Below are 12,114 nucleotides of genomic sequence, written 5' to 3'. Positions count from 1 at the left end.
TTTATTTGGAAACAGGGTCTCACTAAGGTGCTAAGAGCCTCACTAAGCTACTGAGGCTAGCTTCGAACATGAGATCCTCCTGTCTCAGCCTCCCAAGTATTAGGATTACAAGCATGGGCCACAATGCCTGGCTTATTTCTTTAAATATTGAAACAGGGCCTCACTAAGTTGATTCGAGCTTCACTGAATTGCTGAGGCTGGCTTTGAACCTGTGATCCTCCTATCTCAGCCTCCCAAGTACTAGGATTACAGGCGTGCACCACCATGCCTGGCTACTGGCTTTACTATACTTTTTTTTTTTTTTTTTGTGGTACTGAGGATTGAACTCAGAGGCCTACTGCCTTCAAGCTGCACCTTCAGCCCTATTTTATTTTTATTTTGAAACAGGATCTCACTTAGTGGCAGAGGGCCTCACAGGGTTGCTGAGGTTGGCTGCGAACCTGTCATCCTCCTGTCTCAGCTTCCCAAGTACTGGGATCATGAGAATGTGCCACCATACCTGGCTATTACTATACTTTTTTATTCTAAGACTGTTTTAAACTACTTCTCTAAATAGGGCGTGGTGGCTCATGCTTGTAATCCCAGTACTTGGGAGGCTGAGACAGGAGGATCACACAGGTTCAAGCCAGCTTCAGCTACTTAGAGAGGCTCTCAGCAACTAGTGAGACCCTGTTTCCAATAAAATATAAAATAGATCTTGTAGGCTGGGTGTGGTGGCGCACACTTGTAACCCCAGCATTTGGGAGGCTGAAATAGGAGGATCGCGGTTCACAGACAGCCTCAGCTACTTAGTGAGGCCCTTTGCAACTCAGTGAGACCTTGTTTCAAAAAAAAAGAATAAAAAATAGGACTGGGGTGTAGCTTGGAGGTAGAAAGCCCCTGGGTTCCATACTTCTGTACCCAGTGCGTGCGTGCGTGCGTGCGTGCGTGCGTGCGTGCGTGTGTGCGTGCATGTATATATAATCTTCTCTGTACATCCCTCCCATTCCTCAGAGCACTTCTACTCGGACAAGACACCTTCTCTTTGGCCTCAGATTGCCTGAAAGGCTGCCAAGTTCTCTCTTTTTCTCCTGGTCATCCTTTTATTATTTTATTCATTATTATTTTATTATTATTTATTATTATTATTTTTGTTTATTTATTATTATTTTTGTGTGTGTGTGTGTGGGTCTGGGAATGGAACCCAGGGGCATTCGACCTCCGAGCTTCACCCTGCCCTATTTTTTCTTTATTTTTGAAACAGTGTCTCACTAAGTTGTGGAGGGCTTCACTAAGTAGCAAAGGCTGTCTGGAAACCTCCATTCTCTGGTCTCAGCCTCCCAAATGCTGGATTTACAAGCATGTGCCACCATGCCTGGCTCTGGTAATCCTTTTAAATGAGTGCAGCTGGGCGTGGTGGTGCATGCCTATAAACCCAGTTCTTGGGAGGCTGAGACAGGAGGATTGCCGGTTTGAGAAGAGCTTCAGCAACATGGTGAGACTCTCAGAAACCTAGTGAGATCCTGTTTCAAAACAAAAAAATAAGATAGGAGTGTAGCTCAGAGCTAGAATGCCTCTAGGTTCAATCTCCAGTGCCACTCACACAAAAAGTAAACACATACGTACTGCTGCGGGTCTGGCTAAGTTGCTGAGGCTCACCTTGAGCCTACAGTCTTTCTGTCTCAGCCTCCCAAACACTAGCATAGAAGTGTACAACATCAAGCCCAGTGATGTTTTAGATTCACCCATGTCCCATATATTTATCAGTCTCTTGTTCCCAAGGACAGTTTTTAGTAACAGAACTTAGAACAAGTATCCAATCTTGACTGAACTATCAGGAACATCTCAATTTCACAACGTATTCAAGTAAGATTTATTGAACTAATTTTATGACAGGAATGTGCCCACCCTTTTGCAGCTATGGGAAAGAAAAGATGTATCTTCTCTCATCATCCTGCTGAAATTCCTGTTCTGTAACATTCACCGGCACATCTCTCTCTTCTCCTTATCCTCCTCCTCCCCCCATTTTATTTTATACTGAGGATTGAACCCAAAAGCATTCTACTTCCAAGCTTCCAAGTTGTACCTCAGCCATGCGTGTGTGTGTGTGTGTGTGTGTGTGTGTGTTGCTGGGGATTGGACCAGGGGCATTCTACCTTTGAGCTACCCCCCCTCAGCCATTTTTAAAAATGTATTTATTTATTTATTTATTTATTTATTTATTTATTTATTTATTTGCAGTACTGGGGATAGGAACCCAGGGGCATTCTACTTCCAAGCTACACGCCTAGCCCCTATTTTTTATACTTTATTTTGAAACCGGGTCTCACTGAGTTGCAGAGGGCCTCACTAAGTAGCTGAGACTGCCCGTGAACTGTGATCCTGCGGTCCCAGCCTCCCAAATGCTGGGATTACAAGTGTGCGCCACCACGCCCGGCCATATTTATTTTTTATTTGGAAACAAGGTCTTGCTAGGTTGCTGAGGACCTTGCCAAATTGCTGAGGCTAGACTCAAATCTCATTGTTACTAAGTGGGTTCCGTTCTGCAAATGAAAATGAAGCCACTCTCACACCAATCCAAAGTACAGGTGATATAACATGAGAAAATAATCAAAATACAAGAAAATCCCACTTCGATATATGAAATCAGTAATAATAAAGCAACACAAGAGGCTGGGTATGGTGGTACATACTTGTAATCCCAGTACTTAGGAATTTCAACAAAAGACACTCCCTTAAATAACAGCATTGATGGGGACACGAGCACCCACAGACCTCACCTTACGATGGAAGCCCAGCAGACCACCCGTGTGTGTGTGTGTGTGTGTGTGTGTGTGTGTGTGTGTGTTGCTGGAGATACAACCCAGCGCTATTTTATTTCTTATTTGGAAACAGGGTCTTGCTAAGTTGGTAAGAAGTCTGGCTTAAGTAGCTGAGGCTGGCTGTGAACCTGTGATCCTCCGGTCTCCACCTCCACTGGGATTACAGTCTTGCACCATCATGCCCGGCTCCCAGTGGAACCCCCTCTACAGTGTTCCGCATTTGACTGCAGGTCGCATGAGCCAGGAAGCCAGGTAGCCAGTTCCTTTCCACCTGCTACTGATTGCCGCCAGAGACTTCTTTGGGGGTATAGCTCAGAGGTAGAATGCTCCTGGGTTCAATTCCCAATATCACAGAGAAAGAAAGAAAGAAAGAAAGAAAGAAAGAAAGAAAGAAAGAAAGAAAGAAAGAAAGAAAGAAAGAAAGGGAGAAAGAAGGAAGGAAGGAGAGAGAAAGAAAGAATATAAGAAATAAAGAAGGAAGAAAGAAGAAAATAAGAGAAAGAAAGAAAGAAGGAAAGAAAGGACAAACCCAGCAGCCAAAGACCACATGCTTAGTGTGAGGGAAGATGGAGAGGACGGCTGCTGTGGGGAGCAAGGCAGGCAAGGAGCACCAAGCCTTGCAGGGTGAGGCGCCATCTTGGAAGCACTTCGTCCAGCTCCAGCTGCCTGTCCAAGGCTTATAGGGCAGACCCAGCTATGGCCCTCCTGAATTCCTAACAGAAAATCATGGGTAAAATAAGTGGTTGTCTGAAATCACCGAGCTTTGGGACAGTTTGCTAGATAGCCATAAACGGCCAGAGCGCTGGGCGTCAAACTGATTTCCACATAACTTGCTGCGAGGTCACAGCCTGGAAACCGGAGCAGAACAGAGATGCAGATCAACACTACAGATGTGACCACGCCTCAGTGGTACAGACATGTACCAGCGTTGGGAATGGCCTAGGGAGATTTGAGAAAGCTCTGATTATTATATTTCAAAACTCGGCGAAAGGACTTGGTTTCTGCCAAAAAAAAAAAAAAAAAAAAAAGGCAGGCAACTATTCCAATGTAAATTAACCTAGCTACATTCAATCATGACCTTCCTGAAAAGAGACGCCTAGGCAGGAAAGTACACCTTGGTGGGAAAGTAAGGGGAGGTACCTTACAAGGACATTTACTACGTCAGAATTACATGAACAAGATGGAGGTCATGTGAATAAAAAGTTTGTTCCATGCTTTGCATTTCAGTGAATTCGCTCGACACCCCAATGGCATGGGGCTGTAACTATCTTCTGTATTTCTATCTTTTTAATAAACTTCTTTAAATCTTCAGCAAGAGTCCGGGCTATTGCATACTTATCCTTAACTCAGGACAAGAACTCGTGCTTCTTATCTTTTTTTGTGGTTTGAGGGAAATTTTGTCCGGGACCCTAACAGGGGTCCCGGGGACAGTTTCCAAAACCATTACATCTTCTCTTCAAAACTGTAACAGACACACACACAGTATGCAAAAGAGACACGTATTGATACTTTGAGATATATACTGAGACACATTCACAAAATGAAAAGCCAGGCTGGGCTTGGTGGCGCACACTTGTAATCCCCGCGCTTGGGAGGCGGAGACAGGAGGATCGCGCAGGTTCGAAGCCAGCCACGCTGGCTTAGGAGACCCTGTTTCCAAATAAAAATATAAAATAGGTCTGGGAGTGTAGCCTGGAGGTAGAAGGGCTTCCAGGAACCCCAGTACCACCACAAAAATAAAAAAGAAAAGTCAAAGGTTTGAAAATAAAGCCGGGTGTGGTGGCGCGTGATTGTAATCCCAGCATTTGGGAGGCTGAGACGGGAGGCTCCGGGTTTGCAGCCAGCCTCAGCAGCTTAGTGAGGCCCTTTGCAACTCAGTGAGACCCTGTTTCAAAATAAAGAATAAATAATAGGGCTGGGGGTGTCACTCAGAGATAGAATGCCCCTGGGTTCCATCCCCAGTACCACACACACACACACACACACACACACACACACACACACACACACAATGAATCGGGCATGGTACCACAAAAACAAAAACAAAACAAAAAAAACTTCCGTTGGGCATGGTGGCGCACACTTGTAATCCCAGCGCTTAGGAGGCTGAGACAGGAGGATCGCACAGATTCAAAGCCAGCCTCAGCTACTTAGTGAGGCTCTCAGCAACTTAGTGAGATCCTGTTTCCAAATAAAGTATAAAAATAGGTCTGGAAGTAGAAAAGCCCCTGGGTACCACTCCCAGTACCTAAAAAAAAAAAAAAAAAAACCAACACTTCCACATCACCATGTATAGCTTTTGCTCATTCATAGATGAGAGCTTCACAATAAGCATGTAGACATTGTATTTTACTAATTTGCTTTTGAGGGGGGAAATAACTAGGCTGCTTTCTCTGCTATCATGACCAGGGCTGCAGGAAACAATAGCACAGGTTTTGGATAATTAATTTCACCAAACACAATCAGATTGCTCTCCCTAGTGGCCGCCTCAGTTCCACCTATCCAGTGTAAGGGCTCCTCTCTACCAGCCTTGCTGACACCTGTTCTCCAATTTCCTAATTTTGTTTTTTTCAGTACTAGGGTTTTAACTCAGGAATATTCTACCTCCAAGCTATTCTCTCAGCTCTATTTTTTATTCTTTATTTATTTTTTGCAGTTCTGGGGATGGAACCCAGAGGCATTTTACCTCAAAGCTACACCCCCATCCATATTTTTTATTTTTTATTTTTTGTGGGTCTGGGGACGGAACCCAGGGGCATTCGACTTCCGAGCTATATTCCCTGCCCTATTTTTAGTCTTTGAAACAGGCTCTCACTAAATTGCGGAGAGCCTCACTAAGTAGCTGAGGCTGTCCACGAACTGTGATCCTCCGGTCTCAGCCTCCCAAATGCTGGGATTACAAGCGTGCCCCACCACGCCTGGCTATTTTTTATCCTTTATTTTGAAACAGGGTCTCACTGAGTTGCAAAGGACCTCAGTAAGTAGTTGAGGCTGTCCTCAAACCACCATCCTCCTGTCTCAGTCTCCCAAATGCTGGGATTACAAGTGTATGCCACCATGCCTGGCTGAACTTCCTAAGTCTTGCTGATCGATCTGAGATGTAAAGTAGTGTCTTGATGGCGCGTGTCTGTGTTTGTGTGTATTACTGGGAATTTTTTAGTGTGTGTGTGTGGTACTGGGGGTGGAACCCAGGGGATTTTTTTTTTTTTTTTTTACCTTTGGGCTATACTCCCAGATCTATTTTATACTTTATTTGGAAACAGGGTCTCACTAAGTTGCTGAGAGCCTCATTAAGTAGCTGAGACTGGCTTCGAATCTGTGGGATCCTCCTGTCTCAGCCTCCCAAGCGTGGGGATTACAAAGCGTGCGCTACCACACCTGGCTGTTACTGGGAATTTAACCCAGTGGTTTTCTACTTCTAAGCTACACCCAGCCCGTTTTATGTTGTTTTGAAATGGTCTCACTAGGTTGCTGAGAGTCATGCTACATTGCTGAGGCTGTGTTTGAACCTGAGACCCCCATGTCTCAGCCTCCCAAGTACTGGGATTACAGTGTGCTGGGTGCCAGCTCTCACTGGTGTTTTAATCTGCATTTCTCAGCTTCCTAAGAAAGTTGAGCCTTTCTTTACCTACCTACTAGTCATTGAGTTTTTGCCTTCTGAGAGGTTCATGTTGTTTGACCAATTTCTCATTGTGTTTCTTTTTTCTCCCTCTCCCCATCCCACCATGGTGATTGAACCCATGGAAGTTCTACCTTGAAGATATGTGTGTGTGTGTGTGTGTGTGTGTGTGTGTGTGTGTGTGTGTTTTGGTGGTACTGGGGGTGGAACTCAGGGACTTTTCTATCTCTGGGCTATATTCCCAGACCTATTTTATACTTTATTTGGAAAGAGTCTCACTAAGTTGCTGAGAGCCTCATTAAGTAGCTGAGGCTGGCTTCGAGCCTGTGCGATCCTCCTGTCTCAGCCTCTCAAGTGCTGGGATTACAAGCGTGTGGCACCACGCCTGGCCGACTATATATATATATATATATATATATATATATATATATATATATTTGTTGTTTTTGGTGGTAGTGGAGATGGAACACTTGGGCCTTCTACCTCCAGGCTACACTCACAGACCTATTTTATATTTTTATTTGGAAGCAGGGTCTCTTGAACCAGCTGAGGTTGGCTTTGAACTGCACGATCCTCCTGTCTCATCCTCCCAAGCGCTGGGATTACAAACGTGTGCCAATATGCCCGGCCTGATATTTTATTTTTTAAACAGGCTCTTGCTAAATTACCACAGTCATCCTCCTGTCTCAGCCTACCATGTACTTGGATTATAAGCATGTTTTTTTTGTTGTTGTTTGCTTTTTTTTTTTTTTTGTGGTACTGGGGTTCCTAGAAACCCTTCTACCTTCAGGCTACACTCCCAGACACCTATTTTTTATATTTTTTATTTGGAAACAGGGTCTCTTAAGCCAGCGAGGCTGGCTTTGAACCAGCGCAATACTCCTGTCTCCACCTCCCAAGTGTGGGGATTACAAGCGTGCCACCATGCCTGGCCTATTATTGTCATTATTGTTGCAGTACTGGGAATAGAATCCAGGGATATTCTACCTCCAAGATAACCCCACCCCTATTTTTTATTCGTTATTTTATTTTTTTGGTGGTACTGGGGGTGAAACCCAGAGGCTTTCTATCTCCAGACTATACTCCCAGACTTATACTTTATTTGGAAACAGGGTCTAACTAAGTTGCTGAGAGCCTCACTAAATAGCTGAGGCTGGCTTCGAACCTATGCGATCCTCCTGTCTCAGCCTCCCAAGCGTGGGGATTACAAGCGTGCGCCGCCATGCCCGGCTCTATTTTAAATAGGAGGATTTATTTATTTTATTTTAAACAGGGGGATCCAGGTTAGCAGCCATTTTCAGCAACTTAGTGAGACCCTCTGCAATTTAGTGAGACCCTGTTTCAAAATAAAAAGTAAGGCCGGGTGTGGTGGGCCACGCTTGTAATCCCTGCGCTTGGGAGGCAGAGACAGGAGGATCGCACAGGTTCGAAGCCAGCCGCTTGCTCTGGCTTAAGAGACCCTGTTTCCAAATAAAAATAGAAAAATAGGTCTGGGAGTGTAGCCCGGAGGTAGAAGGGCTTCCAGGAACCCCAGTACCACCAACCAACAAACAAACAAAAACCCAACAAAATAAAAAATAAGGCCGGGCGTAGTGACGCATGCTTGTAATCCCCACGCTTGGGAGGCAGAGACAGGAGGATCGCGCAGGTTCAAAGCCAGCTGCACTGGCTTAAGAGATCCTGTTTCCAAATAAAAAAAAGTGTAAAATAGGTCTGGGAGTGTAGACCGGAGGTAAAAGGGTTTCCAGGAACCCCAGTACCACAAAAATAAATAAATAAATAATAAAAAATAATAAAATATGGCTGGGAGTATAGCTCAGAGGTAGAATGTCCCTGGGTTCTATCCCCAGTACCCAGCATATGTGCACATGTGCACGCACACACACTACAGGCGGAACAAAAGCTGATAAGTACTTGGTTGCACACAGTTGCTGGCTTTCAAGAAAAATGCATGACTCAGGGTGTGGTACAGGTTTAGAAGATGGGGCTGAGAGTCATTGACAAACCCCAGGCCTTGAAACCTAATAGTTTTCCAGGTTGGGTTTCAAAATTGTTGGGGACTAGTGATTCAGAAGTCTTTCTTCTCAATGTGTGTGTATTTTACTGGGGATTGAACCCAGGGGAATTCTACCTCTGAGCTAAACCCTCAGCCCTATTTTTTTTTTTTTTTTATTTTGACAGGGTCTCACTAGGTTGCCGAGGGTCTGGCTAAGATGCTGGGGCTCTCCTGCCAACCTCCTATCTCAGCCCCTAAGTGCGGTGATTGCAAGCATGCACCACCACGCCTGGCTTTTCCCTTCCTTTTGAAATTGGAATGGCTATAACTGCTATCCTGTGCGGTCTCAGCCTTGTATTTTAGGAGCACATAATTTGTTCTCAAGTTTCTATATGTGAACTCATTTCATTCTCATCCCAATCATGAGTTTCACAGGTTCAGAGAGAGAAAATGTGCCCCAGCATGGAACATACTGAGAGTCACATGCATAGGGCCTTTCCAGTTGATGAAATGTGGGTGGGATGTTGTGGTACTGGAGGATTGAACCCCGGGGCATTCTACTCTGAGCGACACCCTCAACACTTTTATTTTGGAACGGTCTCAGTAGGTTGCTAAGAGTCTGGAGAAGCTGCTGAGGCTGACCTCAAACCTGTGATCCTCAGCCTCCCAAGTACCGGGATTGCTGGCATGCACCAACATGTCTAGCTTTATTATTTATTATGGTACCTGAGATTAAACTCAGGGGCATTCTACCTCTGAGCTAACTACACCCCTAGCCCTATTTTAATTTTTGAGACAGGATCTTGCTAAGTTGCTGAGGCTGCCCTCAAACTTGTAATCTTCCTGCCTCAGCCCCCCAAGTACTGGGATCACAGGCATGTGGCACCCGCTCAGCTCTGGCTTTATTTCTTATTTTGAAATAAGGTCTAAGTTGCTGAGTGCCTTGCTAAGCCTCGGTAAATAGCTGAGGCTGGTTTGGAACCTGTGATCTTCCTGTTTCAGTCTCTCGAGTACTGGGATTACCACACCTGGCTGTAGGTGGACTTGAGCTATTACTATAATAGGTTGAGACTGTGGGGGACCTCGGGATGGGATTCATGTATTTTTCATATAAAGGTAACATTTATAGAGTTAGAAATGTATGTATGTGTGTGTGAGTATGTGCTGGGGATTGAACCAGGGGCAGTCTACCTCCAAGATACTCCCCCAGTTGGACTTTTTTATTTTGAAACAGGGTCTAAATTGTGGAGGGCCTAAGTACTGAGGCTAGCTGCGAACCTGGATCCTCCTGTCTCAGCTTCCCAAATGCTGGGATTACAAGCGAGAGCCACTACACCTAGCTTGAGACAGGAATCTTTGAGAGCCAGACAACAGACCATGGTAGGCTGAACCATAATCCCCCAGAGAAATCCATGCCATAAACCCTACGGTCTGTCACTGTCACCTTAAGTGGTAAGAGACACTGTGGATATGACTAAGTTAAAGATCCTTAGATTATGTTGATTTACCTAAGTCAAACCAAAAAAGGGTCCTTACAAGAGGGAAACAGGTATCACTCGGAAGGAGCCATGGCAGTGAAAGCAGAGAGTTCAAGACGCTGTTGCTAGAACTGCAAATGGAGGGAGAGGCCACAAGACATGAATGTAGTGGCCTCTGAAAGTCAGAAAAAAATAAAGAATGGATTCTCTTACTAAAACTTCTGGAGGAATTCTGGCCCTGTTGACATGTCATTTCAGACTTCTGACTTCTAGATTTATAGTATATTTATGTTGTTTTAGGCCCCCAGGTTGGCAGTATTTGTTAGAGCAGCAATAAGAAACCAATACAAGGTCCCACTGAATTTTAGATAGATTTGTATTTAGATAAACTTGTATATATGGGCTGAGGGTAAAAAGAGAAAAGTAAAGAAGAGGAAAATATGAAGGCAGTTGGTGGCAGAACAGGAGAGGCAGATATAAGGAGTAGCTAAGTCATGCATGCGTAGAGCCTGGAGAAAATTTGCACAAACTCTGGCTTGCTCTCAACTAAGAAGGTTCATTCCTTCTGGTCAGGTTGGATCCCAAGTGGCCAGCTGAATGGGTTAGAAGCCCTGGGAGGAAAATTCTAATTGATTAGGAAGGCATTTTTAGCAGGATTATCTAAAAAGATTTCCCACTTAGACTTGAGTGTTTTAAAACAGACCCAGCATCTGACTTAGGTCTGACTTGAAACTTCTGTTTCTATCAAGTTCCCAGATGATGATGGACAAAGCTGGGCCTGGTGAAACCCGCTTGTAATGCCTGTATTTGGGAGGCTGAGACAGGAGGATTGCAGGTTTGCAGCTACCCTCAGCTACTTAATAATGAGGCCCTCTACAACTTAGTGAGACCCTGTTTCAAAATAAAAAAAAATTCACCAGGCATGGTGGTGCACACTTGTAATCCCAGTACTTGGGAGGCTGAGATGAGAGGATTGCAGGTTTGCTGCCAGCATCAGTTACCTATGTGGCCCTCTGCAACTTAGTGAGACCCTGTTTCAAATAAAAGAATAAAAGTTAGGGCTGAGGGTGTAGCTTGGTGGTAGAATGTCCCTGAGTTCAATCCCCAGTGCCACACACACAAAATATGGGTCTGAAGGTATAGCTTGGAGGTAGAATGCCCTTGGGTTCAACCCCTAGTACCACAAAAAATAAAACAAAAATAAAAATAAAAGTAAATGATGAACAGAGTGCACTTTGAAAATCACTGCTTTGAGAGCTCTTGTTTTCTTTGTTAATAAAATAAAAATTTCTGGCCAGGATTTTGGTGCAATTTGGATAGATGTCTCCTGATTCTCTGAGCTTTGTGGGACACTGACCCGGACCCTTTAGAGATGTAGTGTGACCACCCCTCCCTTGACTACAGGAGCCCAGACGCCCTCTGGACATCACATCTCTGTGGCCCTCACTTCATGGTTAGTTAAAGGGAATTCTATTTATTTATTTATTTATTATTTATTATGGTATGGGGGATTGAACCCAGGGACATTCTGAACCCCGGCCCTTTTTATTTATATATATTATTTTTAAAATTTTGAAACAGGGTCTCACTGAGTTGCCCAAGGTTTCACTAAATTGCTGAGAATGGCCTTGAACTTGCAACCCTCCTGTCTCAGCCTCCCAACACTGGATTACAGGTGTGCACCACCACGCCCAGCCTGTGCTAGAGAATTTGTCACTCTCTGGGGTAGAGCGTGGTCGCCTCTGTATGAAGCTAACCTTCGTGTGCCTGGCACCACATGCTGGCTGAATGACTGACTTTACCACCAAATCGCCGGTGCCCTTCACAAGGTCAGAGGTTATCCCAGCGGGCCTGGCATAGGCCTCTGCCCTAAGGACCCCTGGGATGGTCCTTGAAAGTTCCAGGGAAGGATGGGTTAAACAAGGATGGGAGAATGAGAGCAGGAGCCCAGGGGATGCTGGGAAGGAAAGCAGATGGCAGTGACTGTGCCCACCATGTCCATCCGGTGCCACCAGTATCCCAAGGACCCCTGTGTTGCCAAGGATGCCCCAGGCGGAGGCTCTGATGGGGGCCTTCCCTCCCTATCCTGACTCCCAACACGCTGGCCCGGCTTTCCCCACTGGTCCACTCAACAGACCCCTGCCCGCCCAGCAGTGAGGGAGATGGGGCGGGGAGGAGATCCGGGGCCCACTTTATTGGGGAGCACTGTGGGTGGGCCGT

This window comes from Muscardinus avellanarius, assembly GCF_963383645.1.
Source record: "Muscardinus avellanarius genome assembly, chromosome: 10".
Classification (NCBI taxonomy): domain Eukaryota; kingdom Metazoa; phylum Chordata; class Mammalia; order Rodentia; family Gliridae; genus Muscardinus; species Muscardinus avellanarius.
Note: the sequence above shows the minus strand (reverse complement) of the source record.